Source organism: Schistocerca americana, chromosome 1, assembly GCF_021461395.2.
Source record: "Schistocerca americana isolate TAMUIC-IGC-003095 chromosome 1, iqSchAmer2.1, whole genome shotgun sequence".
Classification (NCBI taxonomy): Eukaryota; Metazoa; Arthropoda; class Insecta; order Orthoptera; family Acrididae; genus Schistocerca; species Schistocerca americana.
In genome coordinates this window covers 414051157-414069029 of record NC_060119.1, presented here as the reverse complement: position 1 = coordinate 414069029, position 17873 = coordinate 414051157, and the positions used below count along the sequence as shown (strand labels likewise).

The window sequence follows — 17873 nt, the reverse complement described above, 5'->3', positions numbered from 1 at the left end:
TATTTTGTATTTAAATTAGTCTTATCATCACTGCTAAAGTTTTTTGGACTTAGGGTGGGTATGGTACTTCTACTTTTGAACCACATTAATGATAACATTAATAGGAATTGATGTACCACTGAGACCAGTGTGTGTGTGTGTGTGTGTGTGTGTGTGTGTGTGTGTGTTGGGGGGGGGATACTTCTACTTTTGAACCACATTAGTGATAACATTGATAGGAATTGATGTACCACTGTGACTAGGGGGGGGGGGGGGTGGCACTTTCCTATTTGAAATCTTCTGTCATGCATGTGTATTTATTTAATAATTGTATGTTTATTGTCGCTGCAAAACAGTGCTATTGGCAGAATCTGTTCTAATCAACAATTTTGTCATATTTGTGATAGTTACCTAGACTCCATACCTCAAGTCTCAAAATGATTTTTTATGTTGAAACTTCCTGGTAGATTAAAACTGTGTGCTGGATTGGGACTTGAATCTAGGACCTTTGCCTTTTGTGGGCAAGTGCTCTATTGACGAGCTGCCTAAGCACGTCTCATGACCTGCTCTAACAGCTTTACTTCCGCCAGTACTTCATCTCCTGTCTTCCAGGCTTAGTTGTTCTCCTGCATGCTTTGGGGGACTACCGCTCCTGGAAATGAGGGTATTGCTGATACATGACTGAGCCACAGCCTGATGGATTGTTTCCAGAATTAATTCATTTTTGAAACTTTACATTGTGAGGAATAAACAATTTGGATGTGGGTGTGCACGCGCGTATGTGCGTGCGTGTGTAGACCAAGACTAGTGGCATATTTATGTGTTTCGTGCAGCAGTGTTGTCAGTGCTCGCCATGAGATATGTTGGGAAGGAAAGAGATTGTGACAGCTGCTGGTTCTACACAGCCAATGGGAGAGCACTGGACAGACGACGTGTTTTGGCAGAAGGTAATAACATCTGATGTCAGTACATCAAAACATCCTAAATTGTAACACACTCGGAAGAAATACACAATTATTTGACCACCAAGATTATTAATTTAATTTAAGCTGTGCTATTAGGTCTGAACCTAACCACAACCTCATCGTTTGTGGTATTTTCAGAACAAATAAATATATGTGATAACAAAGACTATTAATTTAATTTTTGCAACTAAAATTGTTACTCTGGCCTTGGGCTAAGCTTCAGACCAGTCTGTCATCACAAAAATGCAATTAAAATTTCAAATTCTTTGTCTTTGACGCCTCCAACCCAAATTTCTAATTACAACTCAACTTAAACCTTGGACTTAAGCTACATATTGATTTGTCACCTCCACCAGGTATTTTTTTCTTTACCCTTTAAGTTCTTTGACTTTACCAACTCGCAGCCTGTCACATTCCCACCTAAACTAAACCTCAGACTGAGCAACAGGTTAATTTGTCACTAGGTTTGTTAGCTTTCATTTTCCTTGGCTTCGTCAACTCTCAAGCAAATCATGGCCTTGTAATTCGTGACACATTCAGGAAAAAACAAAATTTGTGAAACCAGCAAAGAAGAGAATGGTTTCTGTTTCGGCGTTAAAAATCGTTACCTCTGTTCTCACCTATCATTGGTTAAGTGAAAGTGTCATCACATAGACTACACAGGCATATCTTTAAGCAGCTGGGAATTTTTACTATAGCCTTGCAGTATGTTCAGTCATTTAAGAAATTTATGAACACTTAACATAAGTTTGAGAGTAACGGGGATTTTCACAAGTACCATAGTAAAAGAAAAAATGTTCTGTGTTATCCCTTAATGATTCTAACTTTGGCACAGGAGGAGATTAAATATGCAGCTATAAAACTTTTACAATCTACTCACGAAAATAAAATAAAATTTGTAAGAGATAGCATAAGTGTTTTCAAAAGTAAACTGAAGATGTTTCTCCTTAACAACTCCTGTACCGTAGAAGACTTGATGCCTCAGAACGTGTCCTACCAACTGATCACTTCTTCTAGTCAAATTCTGCTTCTCCCCAGTTCTATTCAGTACCTCCTCATTAGTTATGTCATCTACCCATCTAATCTTTAGCATTCTTCTGTAGTGCAACATGCCAAAAGCTTTATTCTCTTCTTGTTTAAACAGCTTATCGTTCGTGTTTCACTGCCAGACATGGCTTCACACCATACAAATACTTTCAGAAAAGACTTCCTGATACTTAAATCTATACCCAATGTTAACAAATTTCTCTCCTTCAGAAGCGCTTTTCTTGACATCGCCAGTCTTCATTTTATATCCACTCTATTTCGACCATCATCAGTTATTTTGCTCCCCAAATAGCAAAACTCATTTACCACTTTAAGTGTCTCATTTCCTAATCTAATTCCCTCAACATCACCTGATTTAATTTGACTACTTTTGTTGATTTTCATCTTATCTCCTCCTTTCAATATACTGTCCATTCCGTTCAACTGCTCTTCCAAGTCCTTTGCTGTCTCTGACAGAATTACAATGTCATTGGCAAACCTCAAGGTTTTTATTTCTCCTCCCTGGACTTTAATTACTACTCCCCCCCCTCCCCCCCCCCCCCCCCCCTCCCCTGCTTGCTCAATATATGGATTGAATAACATCGAGGATAAGCTACAATCGTGTCTCTCTCTTCTCAACAACTGCTTCCCTTTTGTGCCCTTCAACTCTTATAACTGCCTCTGGTTTTACCTGTATTTTCCCCTGCCACCTTTAGAATTTGGAAAAGAATATTCAAGTCAGCATTGTGAAAAGCTTTCTCTAGGTCTACAAGTGCTCTAAACATAGGTTTGCCCTTCCTGACCGAGCGAGGTGGCACAGTGGTTAGACACTGGACTCGCATTCGGGAGGACGACGGTTCAATCCCGCGTCCGGCCATCCTGATTTAGGTTTTCTGTGATTTCCCTACATCACTCCAGGCAAATGCCTGGATGGTTCCTCTGAAAGGGCACGGCCGACTTCCTTCCCCATCCTTCCGTAATCCGATGAGACCGATGACCACACTGTCTGGTCTCCTTCCCCAAACAACCAAACCAAACCAACCCTTCCTGAACCTATCTACTATGCAAAGTTGTAGTGTCGGTACTGCTTCGCAAAGGTCAGTTTCTACCAGTTTTTCCATTGCGTAAGGGATATGTGTTAGTATTTTGCATCTGTGACTTACTAAACTGATAGTTCAGTAATTCTCACACCTGTCAGCACCTGCTTTCTTTGGAATTGGAATTACTATATTCTTCTTGAAGTCTGACAGTATTTCACCTGTCTCATACATCTTGCCCACCAGATGGAAGAGCTTTGTAATGTCTGGCTCTCCAAGGCTATCAATAGCTCTAACAGAATGTTATCTACCTCCGGGGTCTTGTTTTGGCTTCGGTTTTTCAGTGCTATGTCAAATTCTTCACACAGAGACCCTCTACATATTTAATTCACCTTTCTGCCTCCCCTTCTTTGCTTAGGACTGGTTTTCCATTTGAGCTCTTAATATTCATACAGGGTGGTTCTCTTTTCTCCAAAGTTCTCTTTAATTTTCCTGTGGGTGGCATCTATCTTATCTCTAGTGGTGTATCCTTACACTTGTCCTACAGCCATTCCTACTTAGCCATTTTGCCCGTGCTGTCAATCTCATTTTTGAGACATTTGTATTCCTTTTCACCCGCTTCATTTACTGAATTTTTATATTTTCTCCTTTCATCAATTAAATCCAGTATCGCTTGTGTTACCCAAGGATTTCTACTAGCCTCATCTTTCTACCTATTTGATCCTCTGCTTCCTGCACTATTTCATCTTTCAAAGTTATCCTTTCTTCTTCTACTGTACTACTTTCTCCTGTTCTTATTAATTGTTCGCTAATGCTCCCTATGAATCTCTCTAAAACCTCTGGTTCTTTCAGGTTATCCAGGTCCCGTCTCTTTAAATTCCTACCTTTTTGCAGTTTCTTCAATTTTAACCTACAGTTCATAGCCAATAAATTGTGGTCTGAGTCCACGCCTGCCCCTGGAAATGTCTTACAATTTTAAACCTGATTCCTAAATCTCTATCCTACTATTACATAATCTATCTGAAATCTTCTGGGTTCTCCAGGCCTCTTACACGTATACAACCTTCTTTCACGATTCTTAAAGCAAGTGTTAGCTATGAATAATCTATCCTCTGTGCAAAATTCTACTAGGCACCTTCCTCTTTTATCCCTTCCCCCAGTCCTTTTCCAACTATCGAATTCCAGTCCCTCATCACAATTAAATTTTCATCTCCCGTAACTATCTGAATAATTTCTTGAATCACATCACATATTTCTTCAATCTATTCGCCATCTGTGGAGTTAGTTGGCATAAATACTCGTAGTACTGTGGTAGGCATGGTCTACATGTCTATCTTGGCTACAGTAATGTGTTTATTATGCTGCTCATAGTAGCGTATCTGTGTTTCTATTTTTATTGATTATTAAACCTACTCCTGCAATACCCCTATTTGATTTTGTATGTATAACCCTGTGTTCACCTGACCAGAAGTCCTGTTCCTCCTGCCACCGAATTTCACTAATTCCCACTATATCTAACTTTAATCTATCCATTCCCCTTCTTAAATTTTCTAACCCCTCCTGCCCGATTAAAGAGATCTTCCATGTTCCAATCTGTAGAATGCCAGTTTTTTCGCTCCCTGATAACGGCAAGCAGCATCCTCCTGAGTAGTCCTGAGCTGAGTTTCGCACGATCTCTGTTTGTGGAATCCATGCTGATTTTTATATAGGAGCTGTTCATTTTGCAAAAATGTCATAATTCTTGAGCATAAAACATGTTCCATAATTCTACAACAGATTGACGTCAACGAAGTAGGTCTATAATTGTGTGGATCTGTCTTATGGCCTTTCATAAAAACGGGAATGACCTGCACTTTTTTCCAGTCATTAAGTACTTTTCATTGCTCAAGCGATCTACTGTAAATTACTGCTCATATAATGTCTGTAGTTCATCAAAAAATTTATGCACCACAGAAGGGTTGGCGCTTTTTAATCACGTGGAAAGAGGCTCCCCTCTCCTTTGCCAATCTTCACCAGGCCATCCAAGTAACCATTGTGTCTTCATACCACTTGACTTGCAGTATTACTGAACGAGATTCAGATGTTCATGTTTCATTAGTGCAATCACCAAATGCAGTGCCTGTTTTTAAATATGTCACAAGTTGTTCTTCAGTCTCCTGTGATAACTTCGTTGGTCGTCCTAACAGGTGAGAATCTGTTAATGTTGTAGCAAGTATACCCCTGGAACACGATACTTTTGTGCTGCTAAAGTTTGAGACATTCTAAAGTCTTAACTGCATGTATGGTATCCAGCGTTGACTCCATACTTTGTCACACCTGTATGATGTCCTCTCACTCTTCTCTGGCATGATGTATAATAAGGCCTATACTTTATTATCGAACTGCAGTTGAAAGAAAAAATAGTTTCACTTCATGGAATTCATTTTTATAAATTACATAATTTAAATGTTTTTAATAAGCTTTACTGTCAACACAAGTTTGTTAAATACATTATGTGGTGCTTGTGAGTATAATGAACCTGTATTAATTTATATATCATAATTAGTGGGCCCAAATTATTCAAAAAAAATTTATTGGAATGTTATCTTTTGAATTGTGCACATGAAAACACTCTACAAATTATTTATTTATTTAATAGCACATTCTCAGATAAACTAAACATTCAACTTAACTCACAGATTATTGGCATATATAAATTTGAAATATTATTAAAGAAATATTTATGCAGATACCTTTTTCACATAATGTATTACATTGCTTTTCTTTTATCTCCAACCACAGTGGCAGCAAGAAACAAAATGAGTGAATAGCAGTTTCAAACCAGGCCACAGACCAAGCTTTAACAAAGATTTTCAACCAAAAAATATATATTCATGCTCTCAAATTTCATGAATAGCAAAGAATTCGGTGAAAAGAGACTCCACTTTCTTATTATTCTCTTTGAAATGAATGAACTGTTGCAGTGTAACCAATTGTTCTAATAACTATTCTAATTGCCCCATAACCAAAATCAGTTTATTTACAATGTTCCAATAATCCCATGAGTCATACAACCAGAGGTAATTAGAATAGGCAATATAAACAAATAACACATGAAAAGAAAAGACTTAAACCATAGAGGACACCACTGTTAAATCTAGTACATATACTTCAAGTTCAGTATATAAAAGTACGAGCATAAAAATTGATGTCAGATTTCACAGTGCACAACACAGTGAAGGTAATGAACAGTACTTTCCTGTCATAAATCAACAAAAACGTCCACAACATTTTCATTAGTGAATCTTAAATAATGGTATTAACTGAGCATAAGAGCTAATTGCTACGAAGATAATCCACAACAAGTTTTTATTACCTTTAGCTTGATTTACTGCTTATAGGCCCTTGTTCTAATAGCTCCAGGTTCCAATTACCCCGCTTTCTCCCCACTGCATGCCCCTAGTGCAGCTGACTGATAACATGGGGGACACAAGGTGTGGTCCGCTGCTGTAGCAATCTTGTCATACACTTGTTTTCTGTTGAATGACAGTGGAATATGAGGCCACTTTGGGTTCAGTAATACTGGCAGGTGGCACCACACTTCATAGTTTGCTCTAAACCCAGCAGATAAAATTTATTTGCTGTAAATGACTTAATTGCCAGTTTGATGTTGACACCGTAGGTGGGCCCACAACATCTCTGGTTTTATTTAAATTCAACAAATTGCATTTCCAAATACAATTCAGACTTCAGTGTCTGCACTTTAGGCCAACCAACACAACAATTTCTGCTGTAGGACTTTGTAAAACGACCCTTCACCCAGTGGCTGTCAGGAATGGCAGGAGGTATGCCTTGCCTCCTCCCCCCATCTGAGAACTGTCATGAGGAGAGGAGCGCTCATTCCTGCAGCGTTGGCATCACTGCTCCTTCCTGCATCATTGGCATCGTCACCTGTGTTGTTTGTTTGTGCGAAAGCAGAGATGGTGCATGCAAAGATTTGGCAGTGATTTGACAAACGGACATCTTCCAATTATTGCCACTTTTCTCCACTGCTGGTATCATCAGTGAGAGAGGTCTTCTTATCATGAATAAACAGTAGTTTTTTTTGTAAACCTAACAGGTGATGTCATAGTATATCCTATTTTCTTTTGATTTTACATTTTTGTACTTTGCAGAAGATTGTATTGTTGTTACAGACTGCAGTAAATAGTGTAAATATTTTAATAAATATTTCCAAACTCTTCCAATACATGTTCAGTGCTTTGAAGAACAAAATAAATTCAGCAATTACAAGTGTATTCGAAGTATTTAGTTCTGGGTATACTGTGAGAAGCATGATAATGCAGCAACTGAGGCATGGTACCCCCAAGTCTTGGACATAGCAGTCAAATGATTAATGATAGCTGCTTACTTGGAAATTGTGTTTAGAAATTTAAAAAAAGGAGATGCAATCACTCGTGATTGATGTGTGACACACAGACATAGCAACGGAAAGACTTCAGAGCGTTCTAGCTACCACTCTTTTTTCTTGTGTCCCACTATTTGTTCTGGTGTGTGAATTTATGTGTCTGTGTGGCAATAGGTGTGTACTTATGCTAGAAAAATAATGGCTGCTTGAAAGCTGTAGTCTCAGTGCTCTTTTATTTTTATATGCGCCACACATCAATTGAGGTGAGGTACTATGTTTTCTCATTGCTACATATTGTTTTGATCCAGAAGTTTCCATTAGTATATTAAAAATTGTCAGTACCATAAAATATTCATTGCTTAATCTTATGCCGCATCACCCCCAGACATTACATATTTCACTCTCATGTGGTGTAGTCTGTTCCCTGTCCAATTGAAATATACAGTGCTGGAAAAAAATTTAAGACCACTAATTAAAGACAGTTTTTTCATGATAATGATTTCATTATTTATCATGCATTGAAAATGATGCATATTAATATAAAATTCACTCCTATATTCTGCGAAACACTGAAGTGCATAACAGATGGTACCTCCCATTGTACAAGTTATTTGGATTTCTTCTCACTTCATTCATGTATGAAGCACAGGAAGGATTGTTTGAATGCCAATGCACATACTGTAATTATTATACTCTCATCCTCCTCATCTCTGCGTGAGCATGTGTATGGTATTGTAGTATATTCCCATGGTCGTCATTTAAAACTGGTTCTTGAAATTTTTCTAGTAGACTTTCTCAGGATAGTTTACAACTATCGTCAAGAGTTTTTCAGTTCAGTTTCTTCAGCACGTCAGTAACAGTCTCCCATAGGTAAAACAGACCTGGGTCATTCCATGTCAAGGGGTCCTGGGGTCCCCACTTGACTACAAACAAATCTAATGAAATCTGGCGTGAAGATTCTATATGGTCCATGATAGTTATATACCAAAACTCACTTCAGTATTTTCTCTGGTTGAATTTTTAGGGGCTTTTAAAGAGAGGCCACTTACATTCATATCAGGTATGAACATGCAAATGTTCCAAGTTTGCTAGGCTTTTTTAAGGGGTCTAGCAAACATTTGGTCATTTTCTGTAATATACATAGACAACTTTAATACTGAATCACACCACAGCAAAAATTAGGGATTTAGCCACACCTAAATACAGGCACAAGCCTAGTGACTAAAAAATTCATTGCGCCATTGAGAGAGCCAAGGTTTGACTGACCACTGCCACTTTTCATATGAACCAGTCAACCAAAACTTCATTGGGCTATTCCCTCCTATGATGTCTATACATGGATCAAATTTAATTAACATTGGCTGTCTAGATCAAAAGATATGCATCTGCAAAGTTGGCCAAAATTTTCTACTTGCAACTTTTAGAGTACTTTTGGGTGGCAATCTGTGTTTTGTTCAATCCGTTTTTTTCTTGGCACAGCTGGAAAGAGCATGCGTTAAAGCTTTCAAACCCATGTTGTTTGATTCCTGGCCCTCGTTTCAAAAGTTATTATTTTACCACTCCAAGAAAATTGAAAAATTAAATATTTTGCTCATTAAGTCCCATAATACTACTGGTAATTAATTTTTTATTGGAGTATAGAAATCAATTTCAAACATTAATTTAACATATGCCATAAAAACAAGTAAATACACAACATAGCAAATTTGCAAAGCAAAAATACTGAAAAGTCAATTCCATTTTTGGTTAAATATTTGTACAATTTTGTCAAGGACAGATTTTCTTCCTGACGATGAAGTTGATTGTGCTTGTAAAGTCATGGAAATATGTTGCTCAGAAATCCAGCAGATGTCTTAAGCAGTTGGACAGCAGAAGGAATGAGCAGTACTGTGTGGATGTATGAAGCTGGTGAGGACATCTTGTTGATCATGTGTAACTTCACATACGTTTCCAATACACCAAAAATTGTTATCCATACATACAACATACTGTCCTGGTTGTAAACTTGCATCTGAGATTGCTGGAATTCTTCATCTACTTTGAAGTTGTTAACTGTGAATGATGTCTAGATCAAAAGATATGCATCTGCAAAGTTGGCCAAAATTTTCTACTTGCAACTTTTAGAGTACTTTTGCTGTTCCCCCCAATGCCATCACAAGGCGATTTCAGGGTTGCCACAGGTTCTGGAAATCAGGGAATATCAGGGAATATTCAACATATCAGGGAAATTTGGAAAAAAAAACACTGAAAAAAATTGTTTTTGTCTCAGTAGTCTGTATACTGAGTAATCTGTATACTCTGAGCAGAATACAATTAATTGGCTTAAATTGATGATTTTCTTTTGTTACAGCAAGTGTATGTCCCCTGGCAAAACTTGTTCCTTTATCAGGCCGAAATTTTTCTGTTTCTGCTTTTGGTACATAAAAAGAAAATTTATGCCTGGAAAACTATCATAACAGAATTTGAACAAATCATATGGAGTCAATATTTGGTTACCTAAGGCCCCTTGTAGACTATTGTGGCTGCTAGTATTTTGCTGTTCCCCCCAATGCCATCACAAGGCGATTTCAGGGTTACCACAGGTTCTGGAAATCAGGGAATATTCAACATATCAGGGAAATTTGGAAAAAAAAACACTGAAAAAAAAAATGTTTTTGTCTCAGTAGATGAAATGGTTTGTCTACTGAGGTGTCATGCATCATCGTTAGCAAGGTGTAACTTGAGTATGTGCGCCGCTTCCCTACTCCCTCATTACTGCTGCTTCTCTCCTTCCTACCACTCCCCCTCAGCTTACAATCAGTGCTGTCACCACTTTTTGCTACTAGCTTAGCAGCTGCCAACAAGAGGCAGGGAGGCATGAGGAGTGGTTTGTTTGGATCTGATTCTCAGAGACCATAGATGCAGCGCCCAGAGATGGCAGTCATGTGTGCGTGAGTTTTGTCTGAGTGATTGTGTGGATTTGCATGTGCTCTCGTTTTCTGACAAAAACTATGGCTGAAAATTTAGTTGTGAAAGTGTTAATTGTCTTTTCTACGTGCCTGTCTGCAGCTCAGCAATCATTTTTATGGTGAGTTGCTACCTGTCCTCATTATTATTGATTCTCAGAGTATTTGAACAAGTTATCTGTTGCATGGATTGATGACTGTGGACTCATTTAATCAACATGTGGTCTTTGGCTCATGAATAGCTGGCCACACGAGTGGATTTCCATAACAGGCCAAAACCACAGGCCGTTTCTGCAGGTATCTGTCATGGATCGTGCGTGCTGATCTGAAGACATTCAGTTCCCACTAATGTACGGATCCTGCTCGTCGGATCTAGTCTCCCGATCTCCCTGCAGGCCAGGTCTGTTTGTGTGTGGTGTAAAGCAGGAGATTTTTATGGTTAATCCTTGGACCCAAGACTACGGTCGTCATCAGCACGCCAGAGGCCATGAATGATGGATTTCAGGAATTGCGACTGCCTCACAGCAAGTACATTGCACAGTGTGACATTTTATAAACAGTTTATTTGTTCTAGTATATTTTTTAACTTCAAAAGTACTTTATATGTTGGAAAGTATGGACGATAAGAAGAAGAATATTGTGTCAGTTGCTGTCAGTTTGTACACTATGTACTCATAGATTTCTTAAAATAAAAATCACAAAATACCTGTAAAATAATAGATATAACACAGTGGGTAAAACTGGCAATAATGAACATAGTAGAACCAACATTTTATTGCAGTCACCTACAGTGTAGGTTTACACAATTCTTCCCCACCCTATACCTTTTTTTCAAGAGACCTACTTTTTTCTGAGGTTATTTCTTAAATCAGTGAAGGTATTTTAGATCTGTCTTGTGACTCCAAGGAAATCGATATTTTTGTCGCCAAATGTGTTTTGTTTTATTGAAATAAAATAACATCAGTAGTCTAAATGAAAAACGTATACCATTTGGCTCCTTTCTCCATTTAAAAACAGTTCATTACAAAAGATGTTGATATTAGTACATAATTTTTTTGCTCATATCAGGAAACGTTATCTGCTTGCAAGTTTTTGTTAGATACTTCCACATTTGCACTATTGTTTCTTGTAATGTTGCCGCAAAGACAGACTGTCAACTACGTCTTAACTTATCCATGAGATGTCAAAATTTGTCAGGGGAAAATGCTAAAAATTGTCTGGAAGTCAGGGAAATATCAGGGAATTTCACCCAGGGAAACTTGTGGCAACCCTGGATTTACTGCAAAAAAATTCCATTCAGCAGTGATGCCAAAATCCCTTTCGTGCGGGCATAAATTGATCAAATTTTTGAAATTGAACCATCACTAAAGTAATAAATGCTCTTAATGTTTTGAACTTTATTTAAAAGGTGTGGGACTGTAGTGGTATCATGATGGAGAAGTAGCTGATTGCACAAATGTTAAAACTTTGACAGTTTTTGCTACCGAAATAGATGACATGTGGATGTAATGTGGCCTGACTTTTCTCCCAGTGAAATATTTGCAAAATACCTTGAACAACTTATGAATAATTTTCAGTAAAATCCATCAATATAATTAATTCATTTCCTGCAAGATGTCCTTTTAGCTGCTTAAGGTATAAACTTCGACACAAAGTGATGGCTTCATAAACAGGTAATTTTCAAAATCAGTAACTCCATGAAATCTTCAACAGTCCTTTGACTCTCCAGTCTGTATGAATCCATTGCTTGTATTCCATTGTTTCTTCAGGATCATGGTATCCAAAAGCATCTTCAAGAAAAGCCTCTAGTTGCATTTTCCTGGACATTCTTCACACCGTTGCAGCATATAATCTTCTGAGTCCAAACTGTATAAAGCTGTTTTCATCAAAACCTCGTAGTCATCTTGGATGGATGCTGCTAAAGCCAATATTAATTTGACGTTTTGATGAGCTCACAAAGTTTTGAGAAGCTCATTTGATTTCCATATTGCTTACAATAAGCTGTGAACATTTCCTTCAGGTTACAAAGGAGCAGGCATTTCTGCTTGTGAACCTTTTCAGCATTTATTTTTACTGCAACACAATCATTTTTGCCTGGAGATAAATGCGAAGACTCATCATTGTCAAAAAAAAAGTGAAGACATTTTGTTTTACTTCATCATTGAGCTTTTTCCCTTTTCAGTTTGCAGGTGTTGCCAAAATCCCACCTTCCAACTTTAGTTTCCTAGCTTTCTTCACCATTTTATTTGAAACAGAAAATTCTTTAGTCTTTTTCCAACAGCCCAGCTATGGGGGCCAGGGTAAAATTTGGAACTTTACTGCAATTGCTTGAAGTCTGAGCTTAAGATTAAGTTCTTCAGTTAAGATGTCCATATTTTTACATTTTTGTTTGTATCTGACTAATATATAGTAGGCCCACACCAGCAGCTGTGGCAGTTACCTTAGTAATGCTGTCTTGGCCTTTCAGACTTTCGCACTTAGGTATCCCATTGAACCCCTTTTACTGATATGTTGAAACTTTAATGGGGTCTCGTCAAGGGATGGTAGTGAAGTATTAACAGTAAAGCAAGCATCAACAACATCCATGTCTTTAGTGGATGGTGATTATTGCTTATACATGTGGTTGATTCTTTTTTTTTTCTTTTCTTTTTTTTTTTTCAACTTCATGTCTCCATTTGGTATAAATTTTCTGTCCAGGTTTAAAACCTTCGCTGGTCAGTAACTTCAACCGATCATACATTGCAGTGGTTACTGGTGTCAAAGCCTTCTCGATTATGTGTTTTTCTTTACCAATGAGTTGCACCAAGTTTTCAGCAGGAACTGAAATTTTGTTATCAACAAGACATTATGGTATGAAAAAATTTGAGCATCTTCAGTAAAAACAAGTGCACACCTACATTGTAGAATCTCCTTGTCCATTGGTGACATTTCCTTAAACTGGTTGTAGTTGGTTTTTGCCAAAGTAGAATGGTGATGACTTCCAATAATCAGCTCCATCTGATCCACCAAAGGACATCTGATCCACCAGAGGAACAGGTTCATTTTATACAGCAGTCTATAAACGTATAAAAGGAATTTTGAAAGCTCATGAATATCCTGGTTTGAAGCATAATGTAAGATGCTGTTACACTCAGTGATTCACATGAATCATTCACTTAAATTCAGGCAGTTTTTGTAATTTACTTGTAACATATTCAGTCTTTTTGTGTATGAATATAAAAATTAGGCTATCAAAACATATTTTTTTAGAGCTTATCTTCAGTTACAACAATTGGAACACTTGGAACTCAACACTATGATTGATGGTTGTTCAATGTCAACACTAAAGATAACATCAGACAGAAGACTGCCACTGTGAAAATTGCCAATAATGAAAGCAACAGTTGAAAGTGATGTGATCAGGAATGTATCATTGCTAGGATAGAGCCTTAAAAACTGTTGCCGCTTTACAATGCCGATGGAAACTGAGTAACAATGCATACATGCTCCACTATGTGTTGAAGGGTTAAAATGTTTTAAGCAACATAGCATCCCATTATGGTCTTCTAAATTTTATAATGTTTGAGAGAATTTTATGAGGTTTTATTATATTTATATTCTATATTGTAAAATAATATAAAAATACTTCTTGTTAACATAGTTACATTCCGTAAACCACGGGCAAATCTTATGCTGTTAAGATACACTACAAGTTATACATCTTTTGATGTACTACTTCAGACTGTATTAATTTTTTGTATTTATCGATAATCCACTTTCCCTATTGTTGATATATATATTCTTACTCATCAAAATGCAAGATAACCCCTAGGAGGCTCGTTGCTCTTTGGCGGATTCGTGCTTGGCTACTGTGGAGCCCCAGCCTTTGCAGCATCTTTTCCCTACTGTGTTGCATGTCTGTCCACTTGCTGTTCTTTTTCCCCTCCCTTGTGGAACATGTTTTGGGTGTTTTTTGGAATGTGTTCCGCATTTTCGGTAACTGACATCAGAACAGTCTCGCCACCGTTTTTCGTTCCTTTTTTCTTTCTTTGTTCACCTTTTCCTTTATTTCCTCTGCTTTGGCCTTTTCTTCTTCTTCCTCTTCCTCCCTGTGCGCCCCTGAAGGTCGGTCCATGCAACTGACACTTAACATGTGACTGAGTAACGCGTAATTCCCAGCCCCGGGTCGACAGGTAGAGTTCGCACGTACCCCCTGGTACAACCAGACCCAGGGAGTGGTGGTTGCCTGAGCTGCTACCTTCCCAAATTGCAAATTGTCGGCTGTTTGGAAGGTATGATCTGAGGTGTGTACAATCACTCAAGATGGGAGTGCCAGCTGGTGAAGGGTGCCCCTCAGTGGGAAGGAGCATGTCATCAGAGACGCTGGCAGTCATGGGGGATTTTCTTGCAATGAGCCAATCATCATCTTTGCAGTCAGTGTCTACCAAATGTAAACAAAATGAAGCTCCTGATTGAAAGACCCTCCCAGCTGCACCACGGTTTCTCGTGGTTTCACATACTGAAGACGGTCAGTCCTTTGTGACAGTAAATCCGTTTCTTATTCGGAAAGGTGTTGATGCAATGGCTGGACCTTTGAAATCCTGCTCTCATTTACGCAATGGCAATTGTTTTTGGAGACTACTTCTGATTCTTTAGCACAACAACTGCTTGCTGCTTCGCTTCTCCGTGGCTATCCTGTTCGTGTCAGGGCCCATAGAACTCTGAATTCTTCCCATGGTGTTATTTACACTAGGCTGCTTGATGGTATGATTGAGGCAAAAATCCGAGAGTACATCTCTGATCAGGATGTCATTGCAGTCCATTGGTTGATGAAAAAGGTAGATGCATCTCACTTTTGATAGAGTGGTGCTTCTGTCCAAGATCAAAACAGGCTAGGAAGTTATTGTAGTCCGACCCCGAAGCGCTGCTACCAGTGTCATCGTTTCAACCACACTCGAATGTCCTGTCGACATCCGGCCAAATGTGTAACCTGTTCTCGGGATGCTCACAAGGGTGATTTTCTACCTCCTTATTCCTGCTGTATCAACTGCAATGGTACCATGCTACCCCCTCTTGAGATTGTCTCATGTATCTCGATGGGCGGGCTGTCCAGGTGATCCAGGCAAAGGGAAAAGTGCCTTATCCGATCATTCGCAAGTTATTTGGTAGTCACCTTACATTCTACCATCTGGCACTTGCAGTAGGGTCATTCCACGTCAAGGGGACCAGGGGTCCCCGCTTGGCCATCCCCAAATCTAGGTAATTTGCTTTAATTTAAACAGACAAGTTTTCGTGGCAAAAATTAGGGATTTAGCCTTACCTAAATATAGATACAAGCCTCTAAAGTGGCTAAAAAATTCGCCACGCTGTTTTGAGAGCCACGCTTTGACTGACCATTGCTACTTTTCATATGAACCAATCACACCAAAACTTCAGAGGGTTATTCATACCTATGATGTCTGTATAGCGACTAAATTTAATTAACATTGGATGCCCAGATGGAAAGATATGCATCTGTAAAGTTGGCCAAAATTTTCTAATTGCAAATTTTTGGGGGGCAATATCTCAACTGTGTCTTCTTCAATCCTTTTTTTCTTGCCATAGATGGATAGAGCATCTTTTAAACTTTCAAAGCTATCCTGTTTAATTTCTGTATCTTGTATATTGATGAGTAAGAATGCCTATCACAAGTAGGGAAGATAGATTACTGATGAATACAAAAATTAATACAATTTGAAGTAGTAAATAAAAAAAAGTGTAATTATAGTGTCTTTTAATAGTATAAGATTTTCCTGTGGCTTAGGGAAAGTAACTGTGCTAATAAGAAGTGTTTTTACATTATTTTAGAGTGTAGAATAAAACTATAATAAAATCTAATAAAGTGCCCTGAAGATTATAAAATCTAGATCATAATGGAAAGTTTTGTTGCTTTAGAAGGTTTTAACCCTACAGTGCATTGTCCCTCAATTTCCATTTGTATTTTAAAATAGTGATAGTTTTTTAAGGCTCTGCCCTCACAGCAGTGATGTACATTGCTGAATCACCACTGCTTCCATTATTGGCAGTTTTCACAGTGTCAGTCTTTTGTGCAGTGTAATCTTTGATGTTGACACTGTACAATCTTAGTGTTGAGTACTGAGTGTTTGAATAATCAGTAATCATTGTTGTAGCTGAAGGTAAGAACTAAAACAATATGTTTTGATAGCCTCATTTGTGTATTTTACATAAAAACAACGCTGACTATTGTATGGAGTCATCACCATTCTGTTATGACAAAAGGGAACTACAATCAGTTAAGGAAATGTCCCCAATTGTCAAGGAGCTTCTGCAGTGTAGGTCTGGGCTTCGTTTTACTGAACATGCCCAAATTTGTTCATACCAGAATGCCTTGTTGACGGCAAAATTTCAGTACCTGCAGAATTTCTGCAACCCATTTGGTAAAGAAAAACAAATAACACTTGTAAACACTGCAATGACTGATAGGTTGAATTTACTGAATAATTAAGTGTTTAAACCTTGTCAGAAAATTTGTACCAAATATAGACATGAAATGCCCAAAAAGATTCATCCCGCCAGGATAAGCAAGAATCACCATCCACTGAAGACATGGGCATTGTTGATGCTTGCTTTACTGCTAAAACTTCATTAGCATCACTTGGGGAATCACTACTAAAGCTTCAACGGATCAGCGAAAGGGATACAATGGGATATATAAAGTGCAAATGTCTGAAAGCCCAAGGCAGCATTACTAAGGTAATTGCCACAGCTTTATAATTTTTTTCTGTTATCTCTAAAGAGTCTTACTTACCATTCCACTATATTTCTGATTCATTATTATTTTCGAAACTTGAATCTGCATTGTATTTTTTTCATTCTCAAATTATTAATTAATTCATGTAATCATTGAATTAATTATTTTATGATTAGAAAAACTGATTGTTACCCTCAATAAATTCGTGTATAATGTGATATCCAAAAGTCATTAATCTTTAGTTACACTTTCTACATGTGTTACATTATTCTTTTAATAGTAAAGCTTTTCAGAGTAGCATTATTCTGCACCTTTATGTTATTGGTGGTCTTTTGTTAACTTACAACCTGTTGTTTCTGCTACAGTACTCTGTAGCAGTCTACATCTCCTAGCCAAGTTTCAATCGCAAAATTTTATACTGCTGTTAAGCTACTGTCGGTGCTTTGCCATCCTTTCAATTTGATGAAATCTGTGGATCATCAGATGCCTTCTTCATGCCATTCTTTGCACTTTACATGTTTCCTCATTATTATGTTGGCACTATGTTGTTCTGCACTTATTTGTATTTGAATGCCCCATAAAGACGACTACTTCACATAGTTACAAATAAAACACACAGCACCTCTGCATTTCACAAATATGATTACTCACACCTTCTACCAGAACATATGCAAGCAGCCCACAGCAGCAACCCATATTGATGATTCTGTTGTCCATGATGTGGTCTCGTGCTTCGTGAAACTCCAGCCTTTCGCATCTCCAACCTCGGCATACTGCTCCTGTACAATTCCATGTATCAATGCA

The 17873-nt window shown here is 38.0% G+C and overlaps 1 protein-coding gene across 1 annotated transcript in view; it reads left to right on the top strand.

Moving 5' to 3' along the window:
• The window catches only part of LOC124602110 (telomerase-binding protein EST1A), a 338716-nt gene that overhangs the window by 3571 nt on the left and 317272 nt on the right, over nucleotides 1-17873 (top strand). The gene's annotated exons all lie outside the window — the stretch shown is intronic.